Genomic DNA, 22,794 nt, shown 5'->3' with positions numbered 1-22,794 from the left:
CCCACACAAATTCACTGACGCTATGTGGAAGTAATTGTAACAGAGGCTGAAGTAAGAGGTGAGGCTGAGACTTTTTGAAATTGATAAAAGATGCTCCACTCACTTCTCCACTCTAATTTAAGTGACTGAAACCCTTTGTAGTTTATCCCTAGAGAGCATAATAATGTAAGGAACACACACATTTCCCAATGCTGGGGGGGAAAAAAAATGCAAAGATAGGCAGATCATTTTCCCTAGTGCTGGAAGTGATTGCTACTGAGAGATCAAAGTGTTCTCAGAGACCCCTATAGGAAAAAGGCACAAGGGAGACAGCCATTGAGCCCTGATATGACACATATGTCCGGGATATACAGAGTGGCAGAAACAGTAGATGCTGGAGATAAGTGAGCTATTCAGGTCACTGATATAATCTTTGGTTAATCAAGAACCATTGATATAACCAAGAGCCTTTTGATGAGCAAGCATTTGGACTTGTTGAAAACTTTGGGGCTGAACTATTCACTTCTCAACTCTTTATCAGGAAGGAGAAGAAAGGTATCTGCACAGGAGCACAAGAAATAAGAGCAAAGAGCAAAGCCACCTCACTGAAAATACACAAGATGGAATGGAGACAATACTCTGTGCACCCAACAGGCACACGGAAGAAGGAAGGAATAAGAATCATCTTGGAGAGTAAATGAGAATGCAGACATGCTGATCTAACCAGAGAGCAAGTGTGACTTCATCAGCCCTTTTCAAAGGCAACTTGGCCTTATTTATCAGTGTGTGAAGGGTACCCACTCTATAACCTAGAATTGTAGTTCAAAGAGGGAAAAATCTTACAGAAATATGTAAATAGATAAGAACTCATTTCTACCATACTTCTTCAGCAAGAAAAAATAAAAAATAGTATGGAAATTATACTTAGGGGAAAGGAATGCACACGATTTGTACATCATGAAAAGGATTCACATATCTGCAAAAAAAGAAGTGAGCAAATTGCAAAACAGTTGCTGAAAGGTGATTTTCTCTACTTTTATTTTATTATTATTTTTTTAATCAAATCGTAATTTTTACTTTTTCACACAGGGGTTATAAACACAAAAAGGCAGGATGTGGAGAAGGGGGTGACACAGGAGCATAGGTGTTCAGGGGGAGTACAGATATCTTTCAGAACAGGGTATCGGCTGGATGAAGGTTCAGGGGACAGGTCACTATGACTCTGCCTATGATTCACTTGTCCTTATCTAAGTTGGTACTATCCGCCAAGGCTGCCTATTTACAAGGTCTATGACTACTCAAGCTGGTAAATTTCCACAGAAGCTGCCTGCTTACAATAGCTTATACCCATCTGTTTCAGTGTTTTTCCACAGAAACCCAAGACTTTGTGTTAGCTGGCATGTATGTCAGGCCTATTGCTGATTTTAGGCCTATGGCTGATTTTAGGCCTTCAGTGTGTAAGCAGGGCTGCCCCTGACATATCCTTCCTTCTCCAAGTATAGAAGGGCCATGGTGATTCTAATCTTGCCAAGGTGGGGATAGAGGCCTGACCTCCAGTAATTAAAGGGGACCTTGTAATGGCTCCGGTCCTCCTGTCGTTGTCCAGTGAGGCATGAGGGCCATACCCATCCTGATGTCTTTTTCCTGGAGAGGGGATACTTTTGACATCAACCCCTATTCAGTCAGGCTTGTCTTTCAGGGAACCTATAAAGATATTTTTAACTTTTATTTATATTCCCTTGCAGTGCTTAGCCTCGCAGCCTAAGCAAGAATTCAGATCTCCAGTTAGAGGGGGTTCTGGGTGGCCCCTCTCTGCTTGGTCTAGTGGTGGAAGTTCCCTCTTTTAGGTTGGGTGGAGATGGGTTTTGGGAACACCCTGGATAGAGTAACAACCTCATCTTGAGTCTTGTGGTCCTCCATAGCTAACTTATGATAATGTATCTGAATAGGTTTTGCTACCAAATTATCTATCTGTTGTTTCACAAAGTTAGTCAGCCAGGACCAGGGCCAGGACCCAAAAGAAGTAAGCAAAAATAACCCAATTAATAGTCTCAAGATGGAAGGAAATAGGGTTGGCAACCATGGAGAGGTTGAAAACCAATTCTTGTACCAGCTCTCATCTTTCTCTTTCTCTCTCTGTTTTTTCTCAAGGCAGTCTCTGACCTTTTTCATGCTCTTCTTAACCATCCCTGTCTTGTCTATGTAGAGGCAACATTCTTTTTTAAGGGCTGTACACAGTCTAGAGCTGTACACAGTCTTTTCTATTGTAAAAGAGTAAATCAAGTCCAACAAAGTCCTTTGCAATTTTTGGAGATCACTTCAGACAGTGAAACAAGGGATTTCTTCAGATTAGTGATGTCAATCTCTAGCTGTTTGATGTCCTTGTTAATGGCCCATCGAAGGTCTGAGTAGTGTAAGTCTGGAGGCCAGCATCAGCATTAGAACTTCTAACAGCAGACATCACAGGTGATTCATTTTTACCTGGGGGAAAAAAAAAAGAAGGAAATTCTCAGGGACATTTCTCTTCTCTGGATGTCAATTGTTAATCATCTTATTTATAATTGGGCCTGGCTTTGTGGTGGTATCTATTTATTTCATTAATCTTTTTGGAGGCCATTTAGCTGTGCCTTCTGTGGTATCAAACAGGCATATCAATCCTTGGCCCCATATGAGAACTGGGTCCAGGCCATTCCATTCAAGAGGGTCCTTCCACATAGCTGTGGCATAGTTTTTATTGGTCTCAGTGATGCCAGAGGCAGTCAGCAGCAGATTTGCCATAAGCTTTCAGTTTTAGAAAGTTAAAAGTGAACAAGGCATGATGGAGAGTATTTCTGGGAGACTCATTCTGATGGTACAGTTTCCCCTCTTTGGTTTTTAAAGCCAATTTTTCAGAGTTCTTGTAAAATTAGGGCAGAAGCACCAACAGTCGCTCCTTCCACCCTCAGAGAGTCATGAAGACACTATTTAAAGAAATATAAATCTTTATTAATAATCTCTTTTATCAAAGAACTGTTATAAAACATCCAACAACTAATCAATCTATATAATATATTGATTAATGATAGTTTCTACTTTTTGTAAAATTACTCCTCTTTTGTCAATTAATTGTTGAGGGAAATTAGGATTTGCATCTCTCTGGAGAATATTAAACAGAGACTTAAATTCTTTTGTGAGAGCTTAAAATAAGATCTTAGCCAATTAGCATCTCCTGGAAACCTTTGAAAATAATTTAAAATAAGTAAACTATCTTTTTTTTTTGCCAGACCCATTATCTACTTTTTTATATATTGGATTTACCTTTTTATGTATTTACCTTTCAATGTTATCTCCTCTCCCATTCTCCCCCAAAGCCCCTTATACCATACCTCCTCCTCCTATTTTTATGAGGGTGTGCTCCCACCATCCTCCCAATCCCACCTCCCTGCTCTCGAATTCCCCAACACTTGGGAATCTAAACTTTCGGGGACCATGGCCCTCCACTTCCACTGATACCTGACAAGGCCACCCTCAATTACCTATACAGGTGGAGCCAGGAGTCTCTTCCTTTGTGTTCTCAGGTTAGAGGTTTAAACTCTGGGAGCTCTGGTTGACTATTTTGATACTTCTTCTAAAAAGGACCAAAGCACCCACACTTTGGTCTTCCTTCTTCTTCTTGAGTTTCATGTGGTTTATGCGTTTTGTCTTAGATATTGTGAGCTTTGGGGCTAATAGCCACTTATCAGTGAGTGTATACCATGTTTTATTTTATTTTTGAGATGATAATATAATTGCATCATTTCTTTCTACCTTTTCCTCTCTCCAAAGCCTCTCACATACCCTCTCATTGCTCTTTTTCAAATTCATGGCCTCTTTCTTCATCAATTGTTGTTACATGTACACATGCATATATTTACATATGCACATTTATTCCCAAACTTGCTCAGTGTGTATAATGTGTGTTTCAGGGTTGACATCAGTTTTGGGAAGCCATTTGTTATATTCTCATCCCCCAGGAAGACAATTTCTCCCATTGTCTGCATTCCTTCATTGCTTATAGTTCTTAGTGTAGATTTGAGGCCTTGTGGACTTTGACCATTCTGCCATGTGGGCTGGTGTTATTCAGGTTCAGTTACCTGAGATGTAAGTGTGCATCCTGTTGTTGCATTCAGCCAGGATCAAGTTCACAGAAGTGTGAAGCCTGTCACCCAGCACTGTCCCTTTATACCACTTCCTGCTATGCTTATCTGTTAATGAGGAAAACGGTGATTAAAAGGATACAATTTGTGTTAAAGGGATGAAAGTGGTTAAAAAGAAAAATTAATTCTCTTGAACAAACACCGGATATAATCAGATGTCAGCAAGGCCAATTAAGATTGGATTTAATGGTTGCTCTCGAGCTTGTAAGAACTACTAAACTACACATGGGAGAAATCACAGTGTTTGGAAGTTCTAAGCTCTATCTCCAGTGCCTTTTTCGATCAAAATAATTTAATATGTGATTATTTTAGAGCAAGACAAGACACCTGAAAAACCCCAATTGTATAGCAGAACATGCTAAAACATATTCATAAACCATCCCAAATTCTATGTCTTCAGACGTCATAGTAAATGACATATAGAAAGCTCCATAGATGATATTTTCATACAAAATGCATAAAGTTCTATGGAAATATATTATATTTATAAATTAAAAAGTTCAGAAATAAACTCATCAGGGCTGCCGTGGGAGCACTATGCAGAAAGCTGGATGAACATGTTTGTTTGTTTGTTTCCACAAGGCTTAGTGGTTTCAGTGACCACATTTTGACATATGACCCACCTACCTTGGGAGCCTAAGCTGGGAAGAATGTAGGCTCTTCTATTCCAGTCTTAATTCCTGATACTAATTTTTACATAACAGCCAGTAAACATCTCTATATATCTACATGCATACTTAATGCAAAAATGTATGGGTTACAGAGTGAATACAAATTAAAAGATGCTGCGATGGAGTCCAGGGGGTTCAGAAGTAGTCTTGAGAGAGTCTGTATTGATGAAATGAACAACCAGGCCAGTGTGAGGCAGGAGCTGTGACTACAAGAAACGGGAGAAAGCAGGCTGGGCACAAGTGTTCATCGCTGCCTGTTGCAGACTGTGAATACAATACAGCTACCCACCACCTTTCTTGCCACGGTGGGCTGCATTCTTTAGAACTGTAAGCCAAATTAAATCCTATCTTCCTTTCTTAATGTTTTTTAGCCAGATATTCTGTGGCAGCAATTAGATGTGTAACCAGTACAAAGGCCACAAGAATGCACAAGGATACAATAGTGAAAAAGACATTACCATGTGCTTGGAAGGCAGACAGTAAGGAGCAGAGAACACTGGACCAATTGTGGAGGCAAGAAGGTGACTATGAAATGAGCTGTTTCTTTCTGTAAAACCCCAGAGTAACCCAGGCACTAGAGACGCCAGTGTCTTAGCAAGCTGGGCAAGCAGAAGTATCTGAATTCCTGTAGTAAGTCAGACTGTTTAACTTTTCTGTCTAACACACCCAGGCAAGTACCCTTCCCCCGCTGCAGCAGGTGACCAGAGATTCATTTATGAAGAAATCAGTCAAAAGGATTCCAACCCTTCTCATCTAGTGGTCTGGAGGAGATGTAGCCCGATGCTATAAGACATCCATTGCATATCATTCATCAACTTATGATATAAATTTCTAAGCCAGCACGAGCTATGTAACATTCTTGGGAGAATTAGCAAAATTGGCACATCACCCTAATACTTTCCAGTAAAGGATTGCGTAGGTTTCCTTTGGGAATATATGTAAGGGATTATCTCCTTTAGTCAAAAAAAAAAAATGGGGGGAGTGAGCTGAGCCTTAACAGGAGTACATTTGTCTATCCCTCTGTCTCAACAATTGATATAAAGTACTGGGTGCTTTAAGTTCCTGCCACTTTGATCTCCCCACAATGATGGACTTGAAGCTGTCATCGAAGTAAGCCCTTTATCCTTCTGGTTGCTCTTGTTGGCATACTTCATCACAGCAAGAGGGAATGACACTAAAATAGAGAGCTTTAGTTTTAGTGAAAAGAGGCCAAGATGAACACATAGTTTAAGATCAGGGACCAATGCTCACAACCAAATAGAAAAGTAGTCCCTACAAACTAGAACAGACTTATATAAACTATAAAAGTGGAAGCCTCTATCCATCATGAGTTTTCTTGAATTATTTGACCTTTGAACTTGTGTACACATACCCTGGTGATCATAATGTGCATGTTATTAAAGACAGAATCTTATGAGAACAGGCATTATACTATACTATACTACACTATACTTCTTCTGGGCATAGAAGGGATTTTTTAAATATTTATTCCTTTTAATACATTTGTAGTTTTGAAATATTTCAATGTCTTTTAATTTTTTTTTAGCTGTAAGATATGATTATATAAGGAAAGATGGAAAGAAATAATAAAAGGGATAATTAGGCCTGCTTAAGTTCACAGAATGACAAGGCTCAGGGACAGTCTAGCTCCCTAACTTGTTTTAGTTTATGAAAGGCACAGTTATACCCTTAAACGTTGTGTGGCGACATCAGTGAGGATGTGGCATGGGAGGGCTATACCACAATCCTTCAGAGTTTCCAGAACCAAGTACTAGCATTCCTGTACAGGCCTTTAAACTTATAGTGATGAGGATTTGAACCAAAGAATCCCAAAGAACCACAGAAGAAGTCTTCTACATCAGGTGGAGAAGGTAGGCAACAGAGAACTGCAGCCTAAGAGAAAACTCATCATCTTCAGCTTGTTTAAAAACATCTACAAAGATGGAATTATAAAAAGACCTTAGCCTTACCCTTTGTTATGTTCTTTGGCTGAAACCAACTCATGGTTGCTATAACAACTATCTTGTGGGGACAAGTAGGTCTCAGGAATGAGGTGATACAGGGGTAGAATACAATTTTCCAGGTGCTGTGACTTATCCAGTGTTTAAACCTCTTTAGGACAGCGAATCATGCCATCACGAATTTTAGGAATTAGAAGCAGTGGAATTATATGGAGTGTGGAGACAAGGCTAAGAGACATGCAAGAAGCCATAGCTGTAAAAGGCAGCTAAAAGACAGAGACCCCACAAAGTGTTGGTCTTGTCTGTGGGAAGATGCTGGAGCACTGTGTAGGGTTCTTACCATTCAACTGTAAGTGACAAATCCCAGCTTTGTGATGTTTTTGATGATATGATAGAGTAAATGGGCATTTGAGATCTTAGCAACTTACTTGCTTACGTTTCAGTCCTGCTAGGTATTGCTATTACTAAATTCTTTATTTAAAGTGGAGACATTGCTATAATAAATAATAGGGAGGAAGAGATTATAGATTTTGCCATTTAAAGTCTGACCCACTAGTGTAAGGCCATACTACCCTGAATGCTTCTGGTCAAGCAAGATATGACCTACAGGAAAATCTGTTTAATTATAAATCAGATGACTTCATAGTTTAAGCCATCTCATCTCTTGTGTCTGCAGAATATGCATTCAGGGAAACAGTGCTTTTCTAAGACTACATTGAAAACTATCCTCTTGCTTCTATGCTTTCCAAGGCAAAGATAGACATTAAATATGGTCTGGCCATGGTAGACGGCAGACATCTTACCTGCAGCCACTCTCTTGCCTTCACAAGATACTGACTGGCAGGTGAGACACGCTGTGGCAGGACAATAGCAAAACTTTAGGACAGCCATTCATATCCTCACAATCTTGGGGAAATTGTCACCTCACTGAAAGAAACAGAAGGTATCTAAGAGAAAGGAAAGGGCAAAGGGTAAAGTTGGGTCCTTTAAGAAAAGCTAGGGCCTTCTTCAGGGGAATTGGCACTCAGTTCCAAGAACCAATGCAATACTGAGTAATAAATTTTTACTGGTTGTGTGAGTTCCCTCTTCCAACTGATTCTACCCCCTAAAGCAGCATCCTACTGTTTGAAAACTACTTATTAATGACATTGCCTACCCAGGGAATTAAAAACAAACAAACAAAAATATATTTTATCTGTAAAATGGCTGAAGACATCAAGTTTAAATTCCAGACTTGTGCCTGCAATACTTGGCAGGGAACTCTGACACCAGAGATAGTTTAGTTGGAAACAATAACAGAGATATAGAGTAATATATATCCATGTCCTTAGTATTAGAGGAAAAGGCATTTGGGGCTTATTGTGGTGGCAATATGCACAAACCAGTCACATCAAAGAGTAGGCAAACTCTCCAGTACTACCTCATATTATACTATTATGTGCAGATCTAGAGAGTTGGCTCTGCAGTTAAGAGAACTTACCTCTCTTGCAGAAAACCTCAATTCAATCCCAGCACCCACTTGGTGTTTCACAAATACCTGTACTCCACTTCCAGGCCACCCAATGATCTCTTCTGACCTTCACAGGCACCTGCATATGTGTTGTACACATTTATTCATGCAAGCACACACATACATGCCCATAATATCGTGTAAACATTCTAAACAGTATTACATGTATAGGTTTTCTATTCAAATCCATTGACACGGAAAGAGTTCAGAAACATTCACTGAAGCCACTTACAACTCTGATCGCTAAAGCAAATCTCTGAAAATTTAACAAATTTAGATGAACTTGTTGGTAACGGTGGTATAAACCGTGCTGCTAAATGAGAAACCCTAGATCCTATCCTGACCCAGTCACATGGCTATCCAGAATATTGTAATATTAAAGTAATAGCAAACCCTCAGTGAGTTACAATAATAAACATTTACTTTGGCCACAAGTCAACTGTGCACCTGGGTAGCCCTTCTGCTCTAGCACAGGTTTAACTGAGCTTGGCTGGATTTCTATGTGGATTTGCATCAGCTGGAAGTTGAGAAGGAAGTTGGCTAGTCTTTTTGGCCTATTTCCTCTTCATTTCATGTCACCTTCCAGTCCAGCAAGTGATGGGAACTTCTCTTGAAGCAGGTCAGGATTCAAAGAATAAACAGAACCTCTTGTTATACAAGAGGGTCTCAAAGGGGTAATAGTCTCCAGCTTCCCTAATTCGTGCTAAAATTTTACATTGCATGGAATATGCTTACAAGGAAGGATGATAAATATACACCATTTGGGTAATCAGTTATAGTAGCTGTCTCTTAGCATCACAAAATTAACTCTGTGATTAAATCAAAAGAACTTAGTTAATGCCAATATGGTATTCTCAAAGGAAATATATTAATTGTCAGAGAACTGCTGAAAGCTGGATAAGTTCTAGTTAATGGTAATATCATTTCTTTAGTTTTGACAGTTCAGCACAACTGTTGAAAGAAAAGCTGGGTGGAAGAGGATATGGTATGTTTGTTCTGTTCACATAACGTCTCTATAAAGCTGAAATTATTTCTAAGGTACTCATTTTGGGACACATAATAAAAACATAATTTGGGATATCCACCAGTTTGATGGCAGTACACTTGACTCCATCCTAATGGAGACACTCCCATGAGCTGGGAAAAGTGAGCATTATAAAAAAAAAAAAAAAAAAAAGAAAAAAGAAAAAAGAAAAACCCATCCATTGAACAGGGAAAGGGGCTTAGCCAGAGCCATGTCTCTGCAGGCTTCCAAGGTCCCAGCTCACACCGAGCCTCAGGTTTCAGTAGGGAGGTGCCAAGAGAAGCAGAGCAAGAGCTCTGCCAGTATCCTTTCTCAAAGTGATGGATGACGCAGCTGGCTATGGTACTTACAGCAAATGCCACAAGTCCACTGGGCTGCAAGGCCGGGAACTAGTTTTCCTCCCCATTTAATGGAATAAAATCTAGATCGCATCACCTCCTTCTATTTTTGTAAAAGCAATAGCATTCGATCTTTTTCGGTGTGTGATATCTTTGAGTCCAATGTTGAGCCAAATGAGAAAGATAAATACAGAGCTACAGTATGAGGCAGTCAGCTTGTATAGTAGACACAGACTTCATCTCTGTCCAGTATCCTTCCTTCAAGGAACTCCAAACCCCTTCAAATGTACTTATCAAGGGATCTCCCTCCACCTTTCCTACTATGTGCCCCATGGAGTAAACTATGACACATACCCTGAATCTAGCTGCTCTGAGTGTCCATCCCTGGTTACTGGATTTGTCCAAGGAATCTTGATTCCCCTTCAGACTGAGCTAATCATACTTTCTCCACCATGTTTCATATAAGACCACTTGGAAAAGAAGGGTTATGCTTTCAAGTTGTAGCACCTACTATAAAGTTATTTGACGCTAAAGACCATCCATAAGAAGAAACAAAATACAGAGAAAAATATCCTTATCATAAAGCGATTTACACCCCAGATGAAGACATGTGGGGCCAGAGACATTGCTGGGACTTCAATATTTCTAGCTGGCTTTCTCCTACTTGTAACCCAAACAGCCTAACATAATAAAGAAACCAATACATAAAAGTGGGGTATTGGAATGAGCATACTTAAGGCTGTGGATTAGACTGAGAACTGATAGAGTGCTAGGTAATTGTGCTGTGTCTTCTCTTTTTCTGTATGTTTTTCTTTTATTGGATATTTTCTTTATTTACACTTCAAATGTTATCCCCCTTCCAAAATGGAACCCCCTATCCCATCCTACCTCTATGAGGGTACTCCCCCACCCACCCACTTACTCCTGCCTTCCCACCCTAGCATTCCCCTACAATGGGGCATCGAACCTCCTCAAACCCTTATTTATAATAGCCAGAAACTGGAAACAACCCAGATGTCCCTCAACAAAGGAATGGATACAGAAAATGTGGTACATTTACACAATGGAGTATTACTCAGCTATTAAAAACAATGACTTCCTGAAAATCTTCATGAAAATGGCTGCAGGCAAATGGATGGAACTTGAAAATATCATCCTAACCCAATCACAAAAGAACACACATGGTATGCACTCACTGATAAGTGGATATTAGCCCAAAAGTTCAGATACCCAAGATACAATTCACAGACCATATGAAGCTCAAGAAGAGAGACCAACATGTGGATGCTTCAGTGCTTCTTAGAAGGGAGAACAAAATACTCACAGGTGGAAATATGGAGATAAAGTGTGGAACAGAGACTGAAGGAAAGTACTGTTTTCTTAAGAGGGAGGTCAGTGGTGTTTCTTTAGTAACAGAATGGCTGGGTCTATTTTTGCTTTATGGCACTCAACTTTGTGTCTGGGAAACTCAGGTGACAAAGTCCAACTGAGTTGACCATGTTTTCCAGCCTTCATTAACTCTCTCAGGAGTTCTTCTTCAATCTGTCTCTCTGAGGTCAGAAGGCCCAGGACACACAGTATCAAATGAAAGAGATTAATTCTTCCTCTAGGAAATGTTACCATACCACAGGCATCATTCTTCAGCTTGAAGATAGACAATGCACTGATGTGGGGTTACTGATTTCCTAGGTTGTCGTCACAGCCTTCTTGCCATCGATTCCCCACCTGTGAAGGCAAATTCTTCCTGGTTCAAAGAAACATGGATAGGGATGCGCCTCTACCTCAGCATCCCAGCTCAGTAGCCCAAAAACAAGAAACGAGGGAAGGAAACTCTCAAACCAAATTGGGTTCCAAGGCCACACTGTCCTGCGAGACCAGCTTGCCACATTTACAAAATCAAATAGGCTGCTCCCTAAGTTTTAAAGAAATCTCTCAAGTCCTGTGGTCATATCCAATTGACTCGGGGGGGGGGGGGGGCGCTGAAACAAAAGGAAAGGAAGCCCAGTATTTCTCTCAGTGGCTCTTCATAACCTCTGGCAAGCTTGGGGAAAGGATGCAATGGCCACACCCTAGCCTCTCACCCCAACACCCCCTTGCCAAGCCCCAAACTGCAGAGTTCTCAGCACAGTTAGGTATTGCATTTTGGTCTCATTTGTTTATATGCCTAATTCACAAAAAATCAATAAAGGAAGAGGGTAGGCCATTAAATTGAACTCCCAACCCTCAAACCAAGAAAGTGACAAGCCTCTCGTGGCTTTAAGAAGTCGAGAGGCTTGTCACCAGTTCTCAGCAGATTTGCAACCGAAAACCCGCACATGGTGTTTTGTAAAGGTAACTCTGGCAGCGTGGTCCATCAGCACTGGAAATGAATAGGACTGGAAATGAATCTAATGATTAGAAAACAATGGGGAAAGTAAGGAAGGCTTGAGCTCATAGAGTCACCGTGAGGCTGGAGAAGCACTGGAGGATGGGAGAGCTTATGCAGAATATGGAGCAGGTCCCAGGTAGGATGCTCACCAGAAGCTACACACCCTGCAAGAAACAAACACCAAGTTTTATGGGCTGTGCATGAATGCAGTCTCTTGTTTTCTTTTTGTTGGAGGGAAGCAAGAAGCAAACAGCTGGGGTGTCTGTCTGAAACAGAAGGAAAGATTCAGAAATCCCTGTTTATTTTTTCACTCAAGGAGGATTTGTCCTGAAATTTTCCAAGCTGTATGGATACTCTTAAGGGATTTCTAGCCAGAAAAATACACACATCTAAAAGTGTTTTAGTTTAGGCCACATAGAAACTTAAATCATAGTGGACACTGAGGGGCCTCTAGGTTTTCAGTTAGAAAAAAAAAAAAAAAAGGAAAATTGCTTCCTTTCTGAGTTCTCAATTACCAGGATGAGAATGTGGTGCAAAGGAGTTCTGAAGAGCACGCAGACTATAGGAACACAGAGACTAGGAACACTTGCACCAAACCGTGTTTTGTGTTTATGAAGGCTAGAAGAGATGCCAAGGGACTTTGCCATTAGCTTCACTAAAGCAACAGCCATCCCTTCACCCACTGAGATTCTAGTACATACTTATTCCTCTAAGTAAAGGATGTTTCTTCCTTAGTCAAAGTTTCACATAGTCACTAAGTAGTGTTTAAGTAAATGTCCTTTATATCTTGGGAAAATATAGATTGAGTTTTTAGCAGTTGTAGTCCATCTATCACAATAAATACATGGCCGGAGTGAATGAAACATTTTACATTGTATGCTTCCCTTAGTTCCTGGACTATTAATAAGTACTCAATGTGGCAGCTATACACAATCTCATGTGCTATTATTGGAAACTGCTGGGTTTAGCTGCTAGAAAGTTGCAACAAGATTATCTTTCTTACTGGCAAGATGCTTGGCTTCCATGATCCTGGATAGATCTCATGCATGCAGGCACAGAAATAGTGAGTTCGTGTGTGCAACAGAATGCACATGGTTTCAAGTGCTGTTTTCCTGCAGAGATCTGATACCTCAGGACCTTATGATCTTTATCCCCTCTTCTATAATGATCACTTAACTCTCAGCATGGGTAGAAAAAGATTCATAAAACCCTAATTACAAGCTGAGGAGCTTTTGCAATTGATGACTACTAGAGAGAATCCGTTTTCTTCTGTGGTAGAGTGGCTTAAAGACTGCCCATGCTTGAGCAGAGGGCCCATGCACATACAGAAAGCACTAAGTAGGCTTAGTGAGGGGTTTGTTGTATTGTGTTTTGTGGTTTTGTTTTGGTAGAGCACATAAAGTTAATTGTTTCTTAAACAATTGAAACAAATGAAGGGAGAAGATGGAAAGATAACTAGTGGTTAAGCGTGATTCCATGTATTCAGAGTTCAGATCCCAGCACTCAAGTCAGGGGACTCACAATTGCCTATGACTCCAGAATCTGAGAATCTGATGCTCTCCTCTATCCTCTGCAGGCACCCATAAACACAGTCAGGCACACATACACATAGACAAAACTGAAAATAAAATAAGTCCTTATTATAAAAAGAAATGTGGAAACTTAGAAGTATAAAAAAAAATTTGGGGAGGAAAGTAATCAAAGCATTCAGCACGCCCCAGCTAGGTCCAGCATTACTGTTGATTATGCTTATAACTCCTTGCAAAGAGGAAAACTCATTTCTCATCACCAGTGGGAAATTATGAGGCTCTTTCCCAGAACTGGATTAAAGATCTTTCTCCAACTTGGCCAGTTGCACTTGAATTCAGGGTATCCACACCAGAAAGAACGCAGTTGTTTCCAAGTGGAATGAGTCACAGATTCTAAGCAGAAAAGTTTTTGTCTTTCGGAGGAGCAGCAAGGAGTTCCATTTTTATCACAAAAGAGTGCTTGAAGCAGATCAAAACTAGAGTCTGTCCCATTTCGTTTCCTCTTCTCCATTCCCTGCAACAGTAAGAGGCAGGGAGGAACTGACAAGACAAAAAAAAAAAAAAAAAAAAAAAAAAAAAAATCACTTGAACCATGGCAAAGGCCACTTGGCTTTGTAGATTCACCAAATAATCTTGGCCAAAAGAAACTGGTCCTTGAATAACAGTGTGGAACAGTAAACCCCTCTGGGAGGCTCATTAAATGCTCATTAGCTGTCTGTAGAGAGTCCTAAACCCCATTGACTCATGCTGTCCTATTTGTTGCCTCTAGCTCTGTGGACTACCTCCCACCGCCATCTTCTTTGGAGTCTTTTCTATAAACACAGGCCACTGTTGTTGAGACTTCAACAACACTAACCATGCAATGATGAGGGTTTTTTATTAAGTAGTTTATTGATGGCTGATATTGTCATATAAGTTCAGACTTACACATGTGTAAATCACCCAGGATATTTTTTGATATAGTTGTTGAGGATGGGCCAGTTTCCTGTTGTCAGTGTTTTTCAGCATATTTCTTTAATTAATCATTATATCTGCCCTGGGACTTGAAAGCATATAGCATTCATTCTATTTGATGCGATTTTCTAATAGGCATTCAGTAGAAGGAGCTAGTCTACTATGTACTTTGGGAAACATAAACTGAGGACACATAGTCCCTGATCTTAGTTTCTATTCAAGGAAAAGGAGAAAAGCAAAAGTACATACAACTGTAATAGAAAGTAGGCAATGAAAAGATCTTGGTTGTTAGCCAAGATGGAAAATACTGAATGGATGCAATTAGGAGAAAGGATATTTTAGAAAGATCGTCATATTGACAGATGGAGGAAAGGGATCAAACAACCACAAAACCATTAGGAGAAATGCATTGCTAAAGATTCCACAAGAAGCAAAAGCAAGAGCCAATGAAAGATGACAATTAAATACACGTGGACAAACATCAGAAAGAAAGAAAGAAAGAAAGAAAGAAAGAAAGAAAGAAAGAAAGAAAGAAAGAAAGGAAGGAAGGAAGGAAGGAAGGAAGGAAGGAAGGAAGGAAGGAAGATGGATAGATAGATAGATAGATAGATAGATAGATAGATGATAAATAGTCATTATAAGGAATTGGCTTGTGGTATCATTGAGGATGATTCCCATGATCTTCTGTGTGCAAACTGAAAAAACTATGGTCCACATTTAGGAAAAGATCGGTATCTACACTCATTGTTAATGCAAAGAGAGAGAATTCACCCATCTGCCTTTTCGTTCTATTCAGGCATCTATTTAAGTGAGATGATAACCACCTGTATCAGGTAAGATTGAATGATTTCCCTAGTCTAGTGATTCAAATGCTAACTTCTTCTGAAAGTACTATCACATGCACACTCAGGAATGTTAACCAGTCTGCAACCCAGCTAAGTAGACACATAAGATTAACTATCCTGGAGGCTGTTGGAATAATCTAGGAAACACAGCAAAGAGGCCTGGTTTAGGAGGTTTGTGCAGGGGGAGGGCAGGATATCTATGAAGATATTTGTACTGTGGAAAATGAATTAGCTCGTGAGGGACAGCAAAGTAGTATGAACAATATGCCTCTCACTGATCGGTGGGGAACACTGCTATTCACTGTCGGAGGGGATAGCAGAGGTGAAGGGTATTGGGTCAGCTTGAACCAGAGAACATGGAAGATGGTTGGGTACCAAAGAAAAGATTATAAAAGAACAAAGGAGCCAGGCGGTGGTGGCGCACGACTTTAATCCCAGCACTTGGGAGGCAGAGGCAGGCGGATTTCTGAGTTCGAGGCCAACCTGGTCTACAGATTGAGTTCCAGGATAGCCAAGGCTATACAGAGAAACCCTGTCTCAAAAAACAAAACAAAACAAACAAACAAACAAAACAAACAAACAAAAAGAACAAAGGAGACTCAGAGAGAATCAGCAACATGGCAGGCAAGGCTTGAGCCCATTCCTCATCCTTCCAGGTCCTGGGCATTCTTCTGCTGTCAGACAGTACCACATTTTTCAACTCTGGGGCTTCTGACAGTTTAGCCATGCTCCCTGAACCTCTTGTGTCTTCAGCTATGGTTTAAGAGTGGAGTTACACCAACACCCTCCCTGATTTTGACTTCTCAACTTAGACTGTAGCAAAGGTTTTAGATGGTCAGTTCTGGCACGTCTCAGTCTCCAAATCAGTGAGAGTCCATTGCACTAATAAACCCTTTAAATCAGTCACTCCCTTACCCCATGCACACTCTGAGGGTGTACCTTGGTTGTCAGCTTGACTAGATGTAGAAGAAAACAAGATACAAGCCACTCAGTACACCTGGAAGGGACTTTTTTCTTCAAGTTAATTGACATGCCCTAAGGTGGGTACCCTCCAGTGGCTGCCCAGGTAAAAGGAGTTTTTGACTGCTTGCCTTCATGTCTTCCTGGAACATTCATCTACCCTATCGCTGCCTGCCTCTCCTATTGCTGATATCAGAACCCAGCCTCCTCAGGATTCTAATGTGGTATAAAAACCAGCAGCCTTTCAAGAATCCTCTAGGCATTCAATACCAACCTGGGACTTCTGAGAGGTCCAGCCTTACGGACAGAACAGCCACCAGGTTAATTTATCCAGTGTAAAGATAGCCACTGTAGAACTATCCAGACTATGTCATCAAATAAATCACTTTTTAATATACAGAGATTAATTCTATCAGTTTGGTTCTTCTAGAGAACCCTAGCATACAGACTCACAGAGACACACAGACACACAGAGAGAGACACACAGAGTATATTTATTCAGTGAGAAATAGATAGGCTTTCAGGCAATAGAAATAATTGAAGTATTCTCTTAGAAAAATTAACCTGAGCAATGAAGAGGCCTAGACTGTAAGAGGTTAACAGTGTGGTGTCTAAACAGTGTCTGGGATATGACAAAGATTCAAGTCTCTAGACCCTACAACTGTTTCCCATAATAAGAAGGAACTTTGCCTGTTTTTAGATTCGTTCTCTCTCTCCAAGTCTTTTTCCTTTAGCAGACTCCACAGCCTTCATAAAGATGTTGAGCAGACACCGAAGTGCAGAAAAACAACAAATGTACAAACACAGCATTGTTTGACTAACACCCAAAGAGCCAACCCCATGTTATTTCAGTTTATCAAAAATTACATGTGACTGATAAATGTTGATAATGACAATGACCTGGTAAAACTGCTGTAGAAGATGAAATCAAAGGAGAAGAAAGTTTAAAAAAATACTTTAAAAAATAAATATAAATGGCTTGAAAATTATTTTCTTAGTCACATATAACATACAAAATAGAATTCTTAATCCTAATTTATATTATTTAGACAATATTAATTAGAGTTACAGTTTATCAAAGTATCAGTCTTTACCAGAGGCTGTTTCATTTTTGTTTTCACAAATAACTATGTGATACAGAAAAAAAAAAAGACCACACACACACACACACTTTGAAAGATTAAGTCATTTATCTGATGCCTCTCGGTACATGATAGATTCAGAATGTAAGTCCAGATCTAACTTTCTGTGTGTTGTCTGCCCTTAAGCTGTTTGCCTTTCTGCCCTTTGAAATCTTTGCTAGAGAAAGCTCAAAACAAGCTAGAAGGAACAGCAGAGTTTATCTTCTTTTAAGAGTAATAAACAGTGATTTTCTTGTGGCTGTACAAGCCATTATAGCAGACAGTTGTCTTTTACTGGGAGCCACAAAGAAAACCTACCAACACAAATTACAGCTCCCGATCACAGCTGAACTGTTTGCAAAGAACAAGAAGTTCTTATTGCCCTGGAAATAAAGACTGGGGGAGAGCACAGAGTTGGGAGGGAGGGACTACCATTAACCTCACTTATTTCAAATAAGCACTTTGATGAACAAAAGCAATCAGGAAGTTAAAATAAGCCAGATTCTAATGGTTGTGTGTGCTTTATGCTTTGTGTGCCTGTATTCACATAGGAACTCACACAGAATGGCAGTGGGGGCTCTGAAAAGCCAGTTTATCAAATTCACAGAGAGCAGAGGTCTTTCATGTTAACCTCGAGACAACTACCCCTATGTTATAGAAGATTGTACGCTGGCTCTTTCTTTAGGTTAAAGCCCTAAGGTTGGTTGTATTATGAAGATGATTGATTACTAAAGTTGGTGTCATAGAGGAGCAAAATGACCCTATCTTTAATATTTTTACATTTTTATTTATGAATAAGGCACATGCCACAACATCCATGAAGAAATCAGAGGACAACCTTTAAAAGTAGATTTTCTCTTTCAACATCCTTAGTCATTAGGGAAATGCACATCAAAATGACTCTGAGTTTCCATCTTATACCCATCAGAATGGCTGAGATCAAAAACTCAAGTGACAGCTCTTGCTGATGAGAATGTGGAGAAAGGGGAACACTCCTCTCTGCTGCTGGTAGACGTGCAAACTTATACAAATACTTTGAAAATCAATATGACAGTGTCTCAGAAAATTGAGAACCTATCTGCCTCAAGACCCAGCTATACAACTCCCAGGCACATACCCAACAGACTCACCATCCTACCACAAGTATACTTGCTCAACTTTGTTCATAACAGTTTTATTCATAATAGCCAGAAACTGGAAACAACCCAGATGTTCCTCAGCCAAAGACTGGATAAAGAAAATGTGGTACATTTACTCAGTGGAGTATTACTCGGCTGTTTAAAGAAATGACATTATGAAATGTGCAGACATGGATGGAAATAGAAACAGTCATGCTGAGTGAGGGAGCCCTGACCCAGAAAGACAAACATGGTCTGTTCTCAATCATAAGTGGATATTAGCTGTAAAGTAAAGGATTATCATGCTACAGACTGCAGCCCCAGAGAGGCTAAGTAACAAGGAGGGCACAAAGCAGGACACAAGAATTTCCCTGGGAAGGGAAAATAGAATACATTTTGTAGGTGGAATGGGAACAGTTAGGGATGGGAATAAGTAGGATTGGTTGTGGGGAGAGTTGATTGAGGGAGACAGTACTGGAAGAGAACTGAAATTTAGGGGCACTTGATGGAGGAAACAGTGCAAGGAAAACTTCCTGAAATCTATGAGGGTAACCCTAGCTAAGACTCCTAGTAATAGAAAATACAGATCCAAATCTGCTCATCTTCTGTAACCAGGCAATATTTACAGTAGAGAAATTGAAACACCATCCCAGTCACAAACCCTTTGACCCACAATTTGTCCTGTCTACAAGGTCTGCTAGGGTACGGGTGGCACAGAATTTGTGAGAGTGGCCAACTAATGATTGGTTTAAGATGAGACTCATGCCTGACACTTTCTGGAAGGTCAGAAACCAGAGACTGGATAGCCCAGAGACATAGACAAGCAAACAAACAAACAAATCCTCATGATATTCTGCTACTCTAGTACACCTGAACCTATCATAATCTTCTTCAGAGATGCTTCATCCAGCAACTGACAGGAGCAGATACAGAGACCCACAGCCAAACATTAGGGGGAGTGTGGGAATACTGCAGAACATGGGGCTTAAGGATGATAGGAACCAGAAGGGTCAAGAACACAGAACATGCTCACAGAATCAACTAACCAGGGCTCAGAGAGCCTCACAGAAACTAAACTGACAATCTTTTTGGTTTTGAATTAGGTCCTCTGCATATATGTTACAGTTCAGTAGCCTGGTGTTCTTGTGGGACTCCTAACAGTGGGGGCGGGGACTATCTCTGACTCTTTTTCCTGCTCTGGGAACACTTTTCCTTCTACTGGGTTTCCTTGTCCAACTTTGATATGAGAGTATATGCTTAGTCTTATTGTACCTTATTATGTTATGTTTGGTTGATATCCCTGGAAGTTCTGCACTTTTCTGGAAGAAAATGAAGGAGGAGTAGATCTGGGGGAGAAGAGAGTTGGGGGGGAAACTGGGAAGAGAGGAGGGGAAACAGCTAGAGATGTAATATATGAGAGAAGAAGAAACAAAAAAAGAAAATAGAGTATAAAAAAGTTATAATATACAGCGAAATGAAATGTTTGTGGTGGATATTATGACAAGCAACTCAAGAAACTGGACACTAAACTGTCACATGTCTAGACAAAGACCAAACAAACCTAAAAGAAAAATTATTTAACACAATGGAATTATTTTCTGAATATCTTAAGTGAGGTAAAGATTTTTGACAAAAAGAAAATTACAGAAAAGGGACTGTATCCAAGATCATTTGAATTTTTAGACTTTAAGCAGTTATCTACAAACCCAGGTTCCAGACAGCGCTGACTTCAGATCATGCCAAACGTGTTCTTATTTAACCTGTCCTACATTGCTCAAAAAAGAAAATGCTATCATCAGTCTTAAGGATGCCTGTCAGTCAGTTGGTAACCGTTTCTAATTCCAACATACATCTGATAAAGGCAAAGGGAGGGGCCAACCTTCAGAAAATGACTTTCTTCTGAATATTTCTATAATTTCAAGTTACATTGTGATTTTTAAAGCATAAATTGTGTTATTTATAGCTGAAACACAAATGACTATGTAAAGTAAAAGGTGGTAGTCTAATAAAATAAGCCCAGTTTTAGCTCCAAGAAGACTCTGGCTCAGCTCTAAGCAAACAATGCAGTGGCCACCTCTCTTGGTGAGTGACCGCAGCTGATGGGTGTATGCAAACAGCAACATAAAATATAAGAGGAGTTTGCACGAGTCATCTACAGTCTAAGCCTCAGCCTTTGCAGCTTGGCGGTTTTTGGAAGCAAAGACATGAAGAGCTAGGGAAAATCTTCCTTGTTTCTTCATGCCCCCTTGAGATTTCAGCTTAAAGGAAAGGCAAGAGCTTCTAACCATTGGAAATCATAACATCAGCGCCCCCTTCTGAACTCCTCACACCCCTTTTCCACCCTGAATGCATTTGTTCTTTCCTGATCCCAGAAGCTAAGCAGGGTCGGTTCAGATTCCCACTTGGATGGGAGACCATCTTTTAATGTTCCACCCCACATCTCACCACAGTTAATACTGCAGTATAAGTTACTGTGGCTGAGAACGTGCTGTCACTGAGTAGAGCAAAAAGTCAGTTTTGCTCAGCCTGCCATCCTAAAGCCAGCACACAAAACAAATGTAAAACATCAACAGAAAAATCTCCCACTTCCGACATGTAAACTGTCTCAACCACAAAACCACAGTGTGAGGCTTGGCGAGTAAAGAAAGCATTGTGCAATCTGAACTGAGTTACCTAGCCAGCCTTGGGGCACAACTCTTCAGATCCCAGAGAGATGAAGACTTCTGCCACAAGTGGTCTGGGTTGTACTCAATCCCTCAACTGAAATTTTTACTTCTGTGCAGGAGGACAGACGGTTGGAGAAGCAAGGAATATTCCTGAATAGTCACAATGAAACATCACAAGGCTCCTGGGGAGCTACATGAGACAGCATGACATCTTGCTCTTCCTGTGGGATGATTCAGCTTCTTATCTAAAGGAAGTAGCCAGAAGTGGAGCAAAGGGTAGAGAGGAGAGGAAATGGTGAGGAGCGGAGGTCAGCCAGCCTGTGATCACGTGGCTTTGCTCTTAGCTGTACTAGCCTCTGAAAACTGAAAATACAAAAGGAAATTGGGTCCTGTAAAAGAGTAACTGGGAACATAGGAAGTTTTCAACACCAAAAACCTTGAGGGAATAATTAAAGATTACCACATTATCCTGTCTGTTCGTGCCAATGCTAGCACCCCTTCACCCCTTCACACTACACACACACACACACACACACACACACACACACACTTAATGGTCAGTCACACCAAAAAAATGAGAAATTAATATAAGAAGGGAAAAGGTGAAGATGTTAGAGACAAACTGCTTTTCTTGGTTTCCTTAACAGGTAAGACAAGCAAAGTTATTTGGAGCTTCCTCACCCCACCAAAAACCTAATTCAGAAATAAGCTTGTCTGGCTTCAGGATAATATAACTCAGGTCCTCGTGCCTGCAAGACAAGCATTCATGCATTTTACCGACTGAGCTATCTCCCCAACCTACCTCCATGTGTACTTGTGCAAGTATATGTGTGGGTTTTCCCTTATTCCATTTGTTGTCTTCTAGTTGGGAGTGGATTTTGTCTGTCTTTTCTATTTATTTCTTGAACTTTATCAACTTACAGAGTAAGGGCCCTCCAAGGATTGAAAAAGTGAATAAAAGTTTAATAGAAAATTTCCCCGCCATTTTTACTATTTGGAAGTGGACCCACCAGAACATGGGGTCTCTGGGGAAAAGATCTGAGAAATGAATTTAAGTCTGTGATTATGGTTCATGTCTCCCTGCCTTTCTGAACCTCTACCTGGGGGTCCACTCTCACCAACTGCTTTGTGAATGACAAAGTTAGCTTCCCACATGAGCTGTTGGTGGGAGTGAGAGGAGAAATTTTATTCCACTGGATTCTTGGTCCAGGTCTTACAGACACAGCCCCAGGTTTGTACTTACCTCATGGAAAATACAAGAAGAAAACTCATGGTCTTCTTACGCATGTGTTTGACAAGCAGAGAAAAGGACTATGCAACAGAACACGGGATACATAGGTCAGGAATCAGCCTGCTCTGGGATGCAAAGCCATCTGCAGTCTCATTAGATATATGTCCTCCTTAAGGAAGAATAGAAAGAGGCAAGAGATTCTCTCTCAAGCCTTCTCAGAGTCAGCGGTGGAGGTGTGAATCTGGTCCTTGTTCTGTGGGCCAACTTAAGGACATGGATACAGCCAGAGAAGCTGTATCTGAATAGGAGACCAGAAGACCCTGCCAGTACCTCAGCAAACATTG

The 22,794-nt window shown here is 40.4% G+C and overlaps 1 long non-coding RNA gene across 1 annotated transcript; it reads right to left on the bottom strand.

Moving 5' to 3' along the window:
- Nucleotides 1-1,009: 1,009 nt before the first annotated feature.
- LOC143441570 (uncharacterized) lies at nucleotides 1,010-21,364 on the bottom strand. Its single transcript, XR_013109130.1, has 3 exons — nucleotides 21,227-21,364; nucleotides 4,092-4,202; nucleotides 1,010-2,460 (listed from the first exon to the last, which is right to left on the bottom strand). It is a non-coding gene; the product is annotated as an uncharacterized LOC143441570 (long non-coding RNA).
- Between the last annotated feature and the right edge of the window lie 1,430 nt (nucleotides 21,365-22,794).

This window comes from Arvicanthis niloticus, chromosome 3 (genome assembly GCF_011762505.2).
Source record: "Arvicanthis niloticus isolate mArvNil1 chromosome 3, mArvNil1.pat.X, whole genome shotgun sequence".
Classification (NCBI taxonomy): domain Eukaryota; kingdom Metazoa; phylum Chordata; class Mammalia; order Rodentia; family Muridae; genus Arvicanthis; species Arvicanthis niloticus.
The sequence above is the reverse complement of the archived record's forward strand: the minus strand, read 5'-3'. Positions and strand labels throughout refer to the sequence as shown.